We start from the raw sequence: 10,697 nt of genomic DNA, 5'->3' as shown, positions 1-10,697 counted from the left end.
TTGCCAGGGTTCCGAAATCACACGTACGTCACGCTAACAAACCATCACAAAAACGGCCTACAACTAAGCCAAAACAGTGCTACCACGCTTCGCAGCGTATAACGCTACCAGCACAGACACACAGCAATACAAAACCTTCTGTCTTTAACACAAATTTATTAGCCTTGTGAAGACAAGGCCTCAAAAAATTGGGTAGAAACTCGGAATTGTTTCTCTCCACGGAAATCTTTAGTAAAAGGCGAAAGATTTATGCGTTCTGAAGAGAAACCAGAGTACGGCGTCAGAGCCTCTCACACAGTGCCCGGCTAACTGGAAGGCCCAATGCACCAACGGTAACTATTTACCCGCAAACAACGAGCGAGTTCTGCAATTATTTCACACAATTCTGTGAAAATATCCTGATTTCGAATGGGGGCGGGAGTCAAAAGAAATAGAAGGCTAGAGCCTTTTGAAAGTAGGCAAGATCCCGAATGCAATGCATTCTGGGTATGTAAATGAAGCTGAGTCACCAACCTCGCCCTTCGGCAAATGCCTGCCTTTATTAGTTTTCCTGCTCGGTCTAGAGCCACCACCAGGGGGCGGAGCAGAAACCAGATAGGAATATAGTCGCCGAGTCCAACCAGAAAGTCTGTTTTATTTTGTTTTGTTTTTATTAAGGGACGACATTTATTCCTTTCCCAAATGTTACAGTAACACCAGGGGGAAGAAAATGGTTTTTAGGGAAAAGAAAAGTGCAAATCTGGGGTTTGGCTGTTAAAAGTTATTTACAACAATGTGCGCGGAGGGAAGAAAAGAAGTTGTTTCACATCACAGGCTTCCCCACAACCCCAAAGCTTAATACTTGCTTACAAGTCAAAAAAGAGACAGTTGATTCACAAGCTGAAGGTTGGAACTTGAGTAAGACATTTAGAAAAACCTAGACAAGGGCAGTGTCCTCCCCCGCCCAGGTGCCGCTGTAGGCACAGCACAAGAGACTACAAACAGCAGGGGAAGGTGGACACTCAGAGTTTGGGAGTGTAGTCACCCCCACCTCTGGGTCAGGGATTTGGGGAGTAAACATAACCTACTTGGAGAAGAATTGGGGAAGACAACCAGCAAACTGCCTTCTGCATGGCTGCGGACAGGGAAGGAGGTAGGGCCAAGGGCAGGAGAATTTCACATCACTAACCTAACTTGGGAAACTGCAAGGGACCATCTTCAACTGGCCTTAAGAGCAAGAGCAGATGGATGATGGTGTTGCCGAAATATCAGCTTGCCTGTGCACCAATGCCGAACAGAAATACGGAGACAGAGATTTTGGAGGAAGAGAGAGATGGCTTTATTTTTCTGCCAGGCAGAAAGGAAGACACAGCAGGCTAGCGCCTGAAGAACTGTGCCCCCATCTCCTTCGGGAATCGGAAAAGATTTTATATGTGGGGCTCGCAGTCTGGCATATATGATAAGGATCAAAATAGTGAGGGTCTTGCATTCTTCTTCTTCCTGCGTTATTTCAAAACAGTCACTGCTGGCATCAGGCAGCCCGGTAACTGGGCCGGTGTGTCTCGGGGCTCTTGGCCTGCGCGACCTTCTTTCTGAAATGCAAATGCTACAGGGGGTGATTTGCTACAAGGCAGTGCAGGATGTAATTCACATAGTGTTAAAGAGTCATAGGTTCCGGGATGTCCCTGGTGGCACAGTGGTTAAGAATCCACCTGCCGGGTTTCCCGGGTCGCGCAGTCGTTGAGAGTCCGCCTGCAGATGCAGGGGACACGGGTTCATGCCCCAGTCCGGGAAGATCCCTCATGCCGCGGAGCGGCTAGGCCCGTGACCCATGGCCGTTGAGCCTGCGCGTCCGGAGCCTGTGCTCTGCAACGGGAGAGGCCACAACAGTGAGAGGGCCGCGTACCGCAAAAAGAGAAAAAAAAAAAAAAGAAAGGAAGAAATCACCTGCCAATACAGGGGACACGGGTTCGAACCCTGGCCCGGTAAGTTCCCACATGCCAAGGAGCAACTCAGCCGGTGTGCCACAACTACTGAGCCCGAGTGCCACGCCTCCTGAAGCCCGCGTGCCTAGAGCCCGTGCTCTGCAACAAGAGAAGCCACCCAATGAGAAGCCCGCGCACTTCAACGAAGAGTAGCCCCCGCTCGCCGCAACTAGAGAAACCCCGCGCGCAGCAACGAAGAACGGATGCAGCCATAAATAGTAAATAAATAAATAATAAAGTCCATAAATTAAAAAAAGAAAAGAAAAGAAAGACAGTTCCCCCTTTAGAGCAAAGGGCAGGCAGGCTTACTGACTGCTATATAACATTCAGGTTCTCTGAAATCAGGGTTCCTCTTTGTAATAAAATCCATTGCATAAGCAGGCGTTCATCTGTGTTACTCCCATGGGTCTTGGGGGCAAACGGAACTGATGCAAAAAGAGAAAACCCATATAATCAATATGGAGACTATAAAAGGAGACATCATTATAGATGGTACATTCATTAAAATGATTTTTTAATGACATAATGAAAACTTCTTGCAATATGTTTGAAACTTTAGACGAAAACAGCGAGAAAATATAATTTACCAAAACGTACTCGAGAAGTAGAAAACCCAAAGTGTCCTCTAACCATTAAAGAGAAGGAATCAGTAATCAATTTTTTCCGTAAGATCAGAAGTTTCAGAGAACTCGATCAAACATTCAAGAAAAAATTCTAGTCTTAAACTCTTCCAGAGCTTAGAAAAAGAGAGTACATCTTTTCCAAAAATCCCTTTCACAGATTTTCCTGGAGGAGCGGCCATAGCATAGGAATAGACACCAGTCTTGGAGAGTTACAATCAGTTAAGGTGAGAGTGGCAAATGTAGCTAAGGGTACTCTGGTCTCTCTTCACATCACTTGTCCTTTTTTTTTTCTCGGCTGCCGTTGGGTCTTCGTTGTGGTGCGCGGGCTTCTCGTTGCAGTGGCTTCTCTTGTTGTGGAGCGCGGGCTCAGTAGTTGAGGCACGTGGGCTCAGTAGTTGCGTCTCGCGCGCTCTAGCACGCAGGCTCAGTAGTTGTGGCGCACGGGCTTAGTTGCTCCGCGGCGCGTGGGATCTTCCCAGGCCAGGGCTCGAAACGGTGTCCCCTGCACTGGCAGGCGGATTCTTAACCACTGTGCCACCAGGGAAGTCCCAGATCGCTTGTCTTTTACCTTTTACTAAAGATTTTGTGGAGAGGAATGTGTGGGAGGTTGCCTTCTCATCTAAGATGGAAAGTTTCCAAGGTTTCATCTATTAGGTATGACCTTTGCTATAGTTTTTGGTAGATAGCTCTTACCACACTGACATTCAATTTTCTCAAACTTTCTTTCTATTAAGATGATATATGTGCATTGCTAGATGGCACATTATTCCTTTTACATACTGCTAGACTCAATTTGCTAATATTTTGTGTAGAATTTTTGCATCTGTGTTCATGAATAAGATTGCTATATAACTTCTCTAGAGCCTCACTTACAGCTGGGGGCAGGGAATCAGAGAACGCAGTTCCCAACCTACAACTTAAACTTGGAACTGCTTTCTAAAGCAAAAAGTTGGCTGCATCTTCTATTTCTTAACTACGAACCTCGTTATAGTTCTACACATCAGCCATTTGTCTTTGAAAACCCACATACTTACCCTTATTTAAGTAAAACCTCAAAAGATTCCACTACCAATTCTCAAGTGTTTCTCTCCACGAAAGTCTTTGCCAAGACACAAAAGATTTCATTAAACTGGGGAGGAAGGTGTATGTGTGTACCATGCATGCCCATCCTCCCATATACTCGTTGGTCCCCCAACGTTTGTGGTGCCTTTGTACCTACCAACAAAAACCTGTCTTCCATTGTAGAGAATGACCCCTAAACATGTTCTTCCTGGGTAAAAGCTCCTGACAAGAAAATAAAAGGTGGGACTTCCCTGGTGGCGTAGTGGTTAAGAATCCACCTGCCAACGTAGGGGACACGGGCTCGAGCCCTGGTCCGGGGAGGTCCCAGTTGCACGAGCAACTAAGCCCATGCGCCACAACTACTGAGCCCGAGGGCCACAACTACTGAAGCCCCCGCGCCTAGAGCCGGTGCGCCACAACAAGAGAAGCCACCTCAAGGAGAAGCCCGCGCACTGCAACAAAGAGTAGCCCCTCTGCTTGCACAACTCGAGAAGGCCCGTGCACAGTAACAAAGACCCAACGCAGCCATAAATAAATAAATAGATTTCTTTTTAATTTTTTAAAAAAGAAAATAAAACATCAATTTTTGTTTTTCAAACAGATAATACTGTTAATATTTCTCACGTAGTCTACACTGCATTCTGGTGTGCAGATGAGCTAGTCAGGGAGACAACTGTGCCCTCGAAGTAGGTGGAGAGGCCAGCGGCCCTTGACTCTGCAGCGGGTGTGGGGGGGGGGAGACAGCTCACTTCTAAGCCCCGCCTTCCATGCAGCAAGCACTTGTGTTTACCCGCTGTCCTATCACACCACATTACCTGCCCGCTTCCAGCTCTGCCTGTCTGGGGTTCTTTCCTCTTTACAAAAATATTCAGTCCTCTGCCATCTTCCAGGCTCTCCCACAGCCCACCGACCCCTTTTATAGCACTTGTCACCAAACTGTTCGCCGGGCACAAGACGCGTCCTATGCAGGTTGGCCGAAAGGCTGAGTCAATGCTGGATGGAATGAATGACTGCGAAGCAGCCACAGAAAATGCCCTCTTTAAATTCTAGTCCCCTCCTCCTTCCTAACCGAATCTTTCCCTCCTTTTGCTTCCACCACTTCCTAGCTGTGGTACCTTATGGCAAGCGCTTTACCTCTCTGTGCCTCATTCCCTCAAATGTCCAATAGGGATAAGTCATCATGCTGTTGCAAAATGAAGCTCCTTGGTCACAGGGATCGTCACTGGGACACTGAACAGAGAGTCCTCAGCACAGAGCCTAGGCAAACAAGGCCTCAATAAGGGTCCATCAGAAAGGAAAGTTTCTCTAAACTGCTGTCGACCTTGCCTCCTTTCTCATTTTCTGCTACACATCCCCACCCACTTGCTCTGTCTTCCCCTCACCCCTTGTCTTTCCCCATCCTGTCTCCCTTTGAAGACCCGCCGTCCTTCCCTCCTCCGGGAAACCTTCTAGATTCCTCAAAGCCCTTTGGCGGCCCTACCTCTGTGGGACCTCCAGCTCTTTTCAGCCTCTAAGCCTCCAACGCTTCTTCCTCCGGCTCTGGTTGGTTCTGTGAGTCCCAGGGGGCCTCGGCCTCCTCCTCCCTCTCCCCTTTAACCACGAGCTCCAGAAGGGCAGGACTGAGGGGTCGCCGGCCCAGCTCCCCCCACGCCTGGCACAGTGCTGGCCAGTAAGAGGTGCTAAGAAAGGTCGATAAAGAGTTGGAGGGGAGGGGGTGCTGCTTCCTTGCGAGGGCGAGGGCGGGCAGTGGAGCGGTGGGCCTCTCCAGCGCCCCTGCCTTCCCCAGCCATCGAGCTGACCAAGGACCTGGTCAACTGCGACGTGTGCCCGGCGCTGCTCAAGGGCCTCGTGGCGCTGCTGAAACCGTCCTTCAAGGAGACCAGCAAACAGCAGTCCCAGATCGTCAGCGGTAGGGATCCGCTGGGATCGGGGTGGTGGACCCCGACGGGGCAGGGTGGAAGACGAGGACGAGGGGTCCTCCAGCCTCACGGCCACTCCTCCCTTTTCCAGACTCTTCGGTTCTGCAGCTCACCGCCCACCTGCCGTGGTTCTTGCAGCAGGCCGCGGCCGCCAAGGCCATCGGGTAAGCGGGCAGCAGGTAGTGGGCGGATGCGGCAAGCCAGGCCCCGGCGCTGCCCGCGGGCCCCCAAGAGCGCTCCGGCCGCCGGAGGGTCCCACGGGGCCGCCGCAGCACGAATCCCACCCCCACCCCACGCCACCCACGCCCAGGATCCTGGCGCGAGGCAACGCGAGCGTGGCCGAGGAGATGCTACACCTGCGCGTGGTGCACAGCCTCATGGCCGCCATGGGCAACATGGACCACAGCAACAGCCAGCGGCAGGCCAGCCTCACGCTAGAGGTGCGCTGGGCGGCCGGGCGGCGGGCGGCGCGGCGGCGCGGCGGACACAGCGCGTGGGCACGTCAGCCACGCCCCCTCGCCCGCCCACGCAGTACTTTGTGCAGTTATTCCCAGTGGTGGAGGAGCACGTGCGCAGGTCCATGGGGGAGGAACTCTACAAGCTCTTCCGTGTAAGTGCTCCCGCCCCGCCGCGCCCCGCGGGACACGACAGTGCCCCTGTGCACAGCCCAGCGCACGGCCCCTCCCCCTGTACGCCCCACACACAGATCGGCCTCGGGGCCGGCGGCGGGAGGGACTGCCCTGGCTTGGGCTTCTCCACCTGGCATCCTTCCGTCCCCTTTCCTGCCCTTCCAGTCAGGCTAAGAGCCTGACCGCAGCCTGCAGCCTCCATCTGCCCACGCCCAACTCCAAGTCCAGGCTGCCCTGGCATCCAGCCCAGTTCCCCTTGCTCGTGTCCTCAGGGCAACGCCGAGGACTTGTACAGGAAAATAGATAGCATTCAGGCGGACATCTTGGCGGCCAACGAAGTCAATGTCACCAAAGGTGAGTGGGGTGTGAGGGGGCCTGGAGCAGAGGTGCGGAGGCACCCACACTCAGGCTCCTCTCCCTGTCCCCAGAGCTGTATCTCAGTGGCCTCTCCGACAGCACCATGAGCTTTTACTTTGGCCATTGTAATCAGGGTCAGGTGGCCTACATCACACACTTCCAGAGGGAGGCTGTGGGAGAAAAGGAGCAACAGAGCCTCCAAGGCAAGCCAGGAAGCCCAGGCTGTGTGGTAGGGAAGCCTGGCAGGAGGAAGGAGCCAGGGCCAAGCTCCGGTTGACTCTCCTTGGCCCTTGGTGGGAGGCTGGGGATCTGCCCGCCAGAAGGGGAAAAGGAGAGCTGGCTGGGAAGGGTTCAATAAACAAACGGTCTTGCTATCTATCTGGTGTCCGTGTGTGGAGGGCAGAGGGAGATCTAGTGAGAGTTATGATGACGGGTCGGGGTGCCTCTGCTCACCAAGGAAAAACGCTGGTCTGAGGGGAAGGACCACCAACGTCGTAGAAGATTCAAGGGCACAGCCTGAGGAGCGCGGGCCTTACCTCAGCTCCCTGCTGGCCCCTGCGCTCTCCCCTCCAGGACACCACACCCACCTGGTATTTCTCCTGCCTCTCCGGTTGCTTCCTTTCATTCTCTTTTGCTGATTCCTCCTCTTCAACCCAGCTTCCTTCAAGGTGGAGTGAGGCAGGACTCTGACCTGGAGCCTCTTCCCTACCTTTACATCCTGGTGATTCCATTGCTTTAAATACCACTTCTGTGCAACGACTCCCACGTTTCTATTTCCAGCTAAACATTTCTACCTCATGGTGTTGTCGACGAAAAATTTAATCAGTCGATCTAAGAAAGCAATGGAAAATTTTATTCGAGCCAAATTGCGGCGTATATCAGCCGGGAACAGCCTCTCGGAAAGCTCCAAGAACTGTTCTGCCTGTGAGAGGTCAAAGCACAGTTATCCAGGGCTTTGTACGTTAAATGACGTACACAGTGACGTTGACACAATCCACATCGACACCTACAAAGCAAGTAATGGGTCATGGGTCATCAGGGCCCCTTACAAGATCAAGGAGGAAGGTTATCTCCTAAGGAGTTATCTTGTTGATACTAGGAGAAGGTTGCTCTTTACAGTTGACCAGGTATTTCTGCCGACGGGGAGGTGGTTCGATGCATGGTGCAGATACGCAATGCACAGTAGAGGGGAGAGAGGAGGCCAAAGGGCAGAGAAAATTATTTATGTTCAAATTTTCCTTGACTCGCTTTAGAATATGGATTTGTATTTCATCAGTGTCCAAAGCTGAACTCCCAGTCCTGTGCCATCTTCCCCAACTCAACTGATGGCAACTCATCCCTCCTGCCACTCAGAACAAAATCGTGGTGTTCTCCTTGATGTCTCTCTTTAACCTCTGGATCCATCCTGTCTGTTGACTCTACCTTCCAAATATATCCAGGATCCAACTATGTCTCACTACCTCCATTGCTAATACTCGGGTCCAAGCCACCATCATCTCTCCTCTAGATGACTCTGCTCTCTGCCCCATTCTCTTTGTCAGCACAGCAGCCACAGTGGTCCTTGTAAACTTCAGATTCTGTCACTCTGCTCAGAACCTTGCAGGGCTCTCCATTTCACTGAGTAAAGCCCAAGCCCGTGCTGTTACGGCCTCCAGGGTGATCTAGGCTCCCATGACTTCTGAACTCTCTCCTACTTCTCTCTCTCTTCTTCACTGGGCACCAGACACATTGGCTGTGTGGTTCTTGAAGTTGACAAAACAAGCTCCCGCTTTAGGGCTTTTGTGCAGACTTTTCTGCTGAACACTTGAGAGAGGTCCTCTTCCTAGAACCCTCACCCCAGGTGTCTGCATGGCTAACTCCATGACCTCCTTTCAACTCTTTACACAAAAGGTATCTTCTCAGGACTTACCTGGTGGTGCAGTGGATAAGACTCCGTGCTCCCAATACAGGGGGCCAGGGTTCGATCCCTGGTCAGGGAACTAGATCCCACGTGCATGCCACAACTAAGGAACTGGTGAGCCACAACTAAGGAGCCCGCCTGCCACAACTAAGACCCGGTGCAACCAAATAAATAATTTTTTAAAAAAACAAAGTAATCTTCTCAGGGAGGGTTACCATTTATTAAGTCGCGTCCCACACTACCAACCCCTATACTCTGACCCCCAACCCCTACCACTGCTGGTTTATCCATAGCACTTACTTATGTGTTATTTATTTATTGTCTCTCTCCCCACCTGAATGTAAGCTCCAGCAGGGCGGGGATATTTGTTTTCATTACTGATATGTCTCAAATGCTGAGAACAATGCCTGGCACATATGAATGAACGACCGAGTTACTGTGAGGGCATTGTCCCTCAAAATCAGAGGACGTGAAGTCAGAGGACATGAAGTCAGATGGCAGTAATTCTCCAGGGTGCCACAAGAGGGCATCACCGGCCCTGATCTTGTTGGTCAGAGGCAGCCTAACTTACCCCAAACTAGGATTTTGAGCCTCAGCTTTCCTCTATTTGGGCGGAGGGAGGAGAGAAAAGTTAAGGAAATATCGGTGTGTTTTCCATAAAGCTAAATGAATTTCCTGTTTTAAAGACGTGTCCTGTCCTTTGCTGTGAAGTCACTCTTACTGTTTTTAGTCTTGGAATGGCCTTTCTGTAGAATCATGATTTTAAAAATTAGTACCCCAGAAATTTTTTGGAAATTTTAATAATTGGAAAATCCAAAACTCTGGAAACCACTGGTCTAAGACGATAACTCTTTAATAACAATGGAACTTTAAAAAATGAAATCTTCAGGGACTTCCCTGGTGGTCCAGGGGCTAAGACTCCACGCTTCCAATGCAGAGGGCCCAGGTTCGATCCCTGGTCAGGGACCTAGATCCCACATGCTGCAACTAAGGGTTCTCACGCCGTAGCTAAAGATCGTGCGTGCCGCAGTTCAGACCAGCCAAATAAATAAATATTTTTCAAAATAAATAAATAAAAAGGAAAACTTAAGTATAATACAAACATCCAAAACAAATATATGTTACATAAAATTTATTACTATACATTTATTCTCCCCCAACTTGTTATTTCCAAAAGTTCAAAACTACAACAAGTTGAAAGAATGAGTACCTATGACACATTTTCTTTCTCTCTCTGTGTTTACTGGGCTTTTTGAAAGTTTCATATATCATGACATTTCACTACTAAATATTTCACATTACGTGTCTACTAAGAATAAGGCCGTTCTCCTACATAATTACTATATCAGTATTGTGGTAGTGTGAGTCGTAGCCTCCAAATACATACACATCCTAATCCCAGGAACCTGTAGATATGTTACTTCACGTGGTAAAACGGATTGTGCAGGCGTGATTAAGGATCTTGAGATGGGGAGATTCTCCTGGATTATCTAGGTGGGCCCCAGGTAATTACGAGGCTCTTTATACGGCAGGAGGATCCAGAGTTAGGAGATGACACGACAGAAGCAAGAGATTTGGACTGCAAGGAAGGGGTCACAGGCCAAGGAATGAAGCCAGCTTTCTTAAAGGCAAGGGAACAGATTCTCCCTTGAAGCCTCTAGAAAGAATGCAGCCCTGTCAACACCTTAATTCTAGACTCCTGCCGTCCAGAAGTTGTTTTAAGTCACTAAGCGTGTGATAATTTGTTACAGCAACAAGAAAACAAATACAATTATTAATTGAATAGTGTCGCGTGAAATAGAGTACATACTAAAATTTCCACAAAGGCACCAAAAGTGTACCTTCTGCTTTCTTCCTGCCTTCCTTTCCTTGGTGTGTTATTGGGTTTTGTTCAGGATCCAGTTAAGGTCTGTATATTGCATTTGATTGTCATGCAGTATACGCTTTTTCTTGTCTGTTTAACTTATGTATTGTATTCATTTGGGGCTGTGTTGGGTCTTCGTTGCGGTTCGCAGGCTTCTCACTGCGGTGGCTTCTCTTGTTGCCGAGCACGGGCTCCAGGTGCCCGGGCTTCAGTGCTTGTGGCACTCGGGCTCAGTAGTTGTGCTGCCCGGGCTTAGTTGCTCCGCGGCATGGGGGATCTTCCGGGACCAATGCTCGAACTCGTGTCCCCTGCAGTGAGAGGCGGATTCTTAACCCCTGTACCACCAGGGAAGCCCTAAGCTTACTTCTAAAATTAAAAT

General features: G+C 50.0%; 1 non-coding gene across 1 annotated transcript; it reads right to left on the bottom strand.

The window, feature by feature from the left end:
- Positions 1 to 160: 160 nt before the first annotated feature.
- On the bottom strand, positions 161 to 276 carry LOC149750767 (U5 spliceosomal RNA). Its single transcript, XR_016390934.1, has one exon. It is a non-coding gene; the product is annotated as a U5 spliceosomal RNA (small nuclear RNA).
- Between the last annotated feature and the right edge of the window lie 10,421 nt (positions 277 to 10,697).

This window comes from Delphinapterus leucas, chromosome 1 (genome assembly GCF_059928025.1).
Source record: "Delphinapterus leucas isolate spDelLeu-1000000601 "Yukka" chromosome 1, BTC_Dleu_Yukka2, whole genome shotgun sequence".
In the NCBI taxonomy this organism is placed as follows: domain Eukaryota; kingdom Metazoa; phylum Chordata; class Mammalia; order Artiodactyla; family Monodontidae; genus Delphinapterus; species Delphinapterus leucas.
The sequence above is the reverse complement of the archived record's forward strand: the minus strand, read 5'-3'. Positions and strand labels throughout refer to the sequence as shown.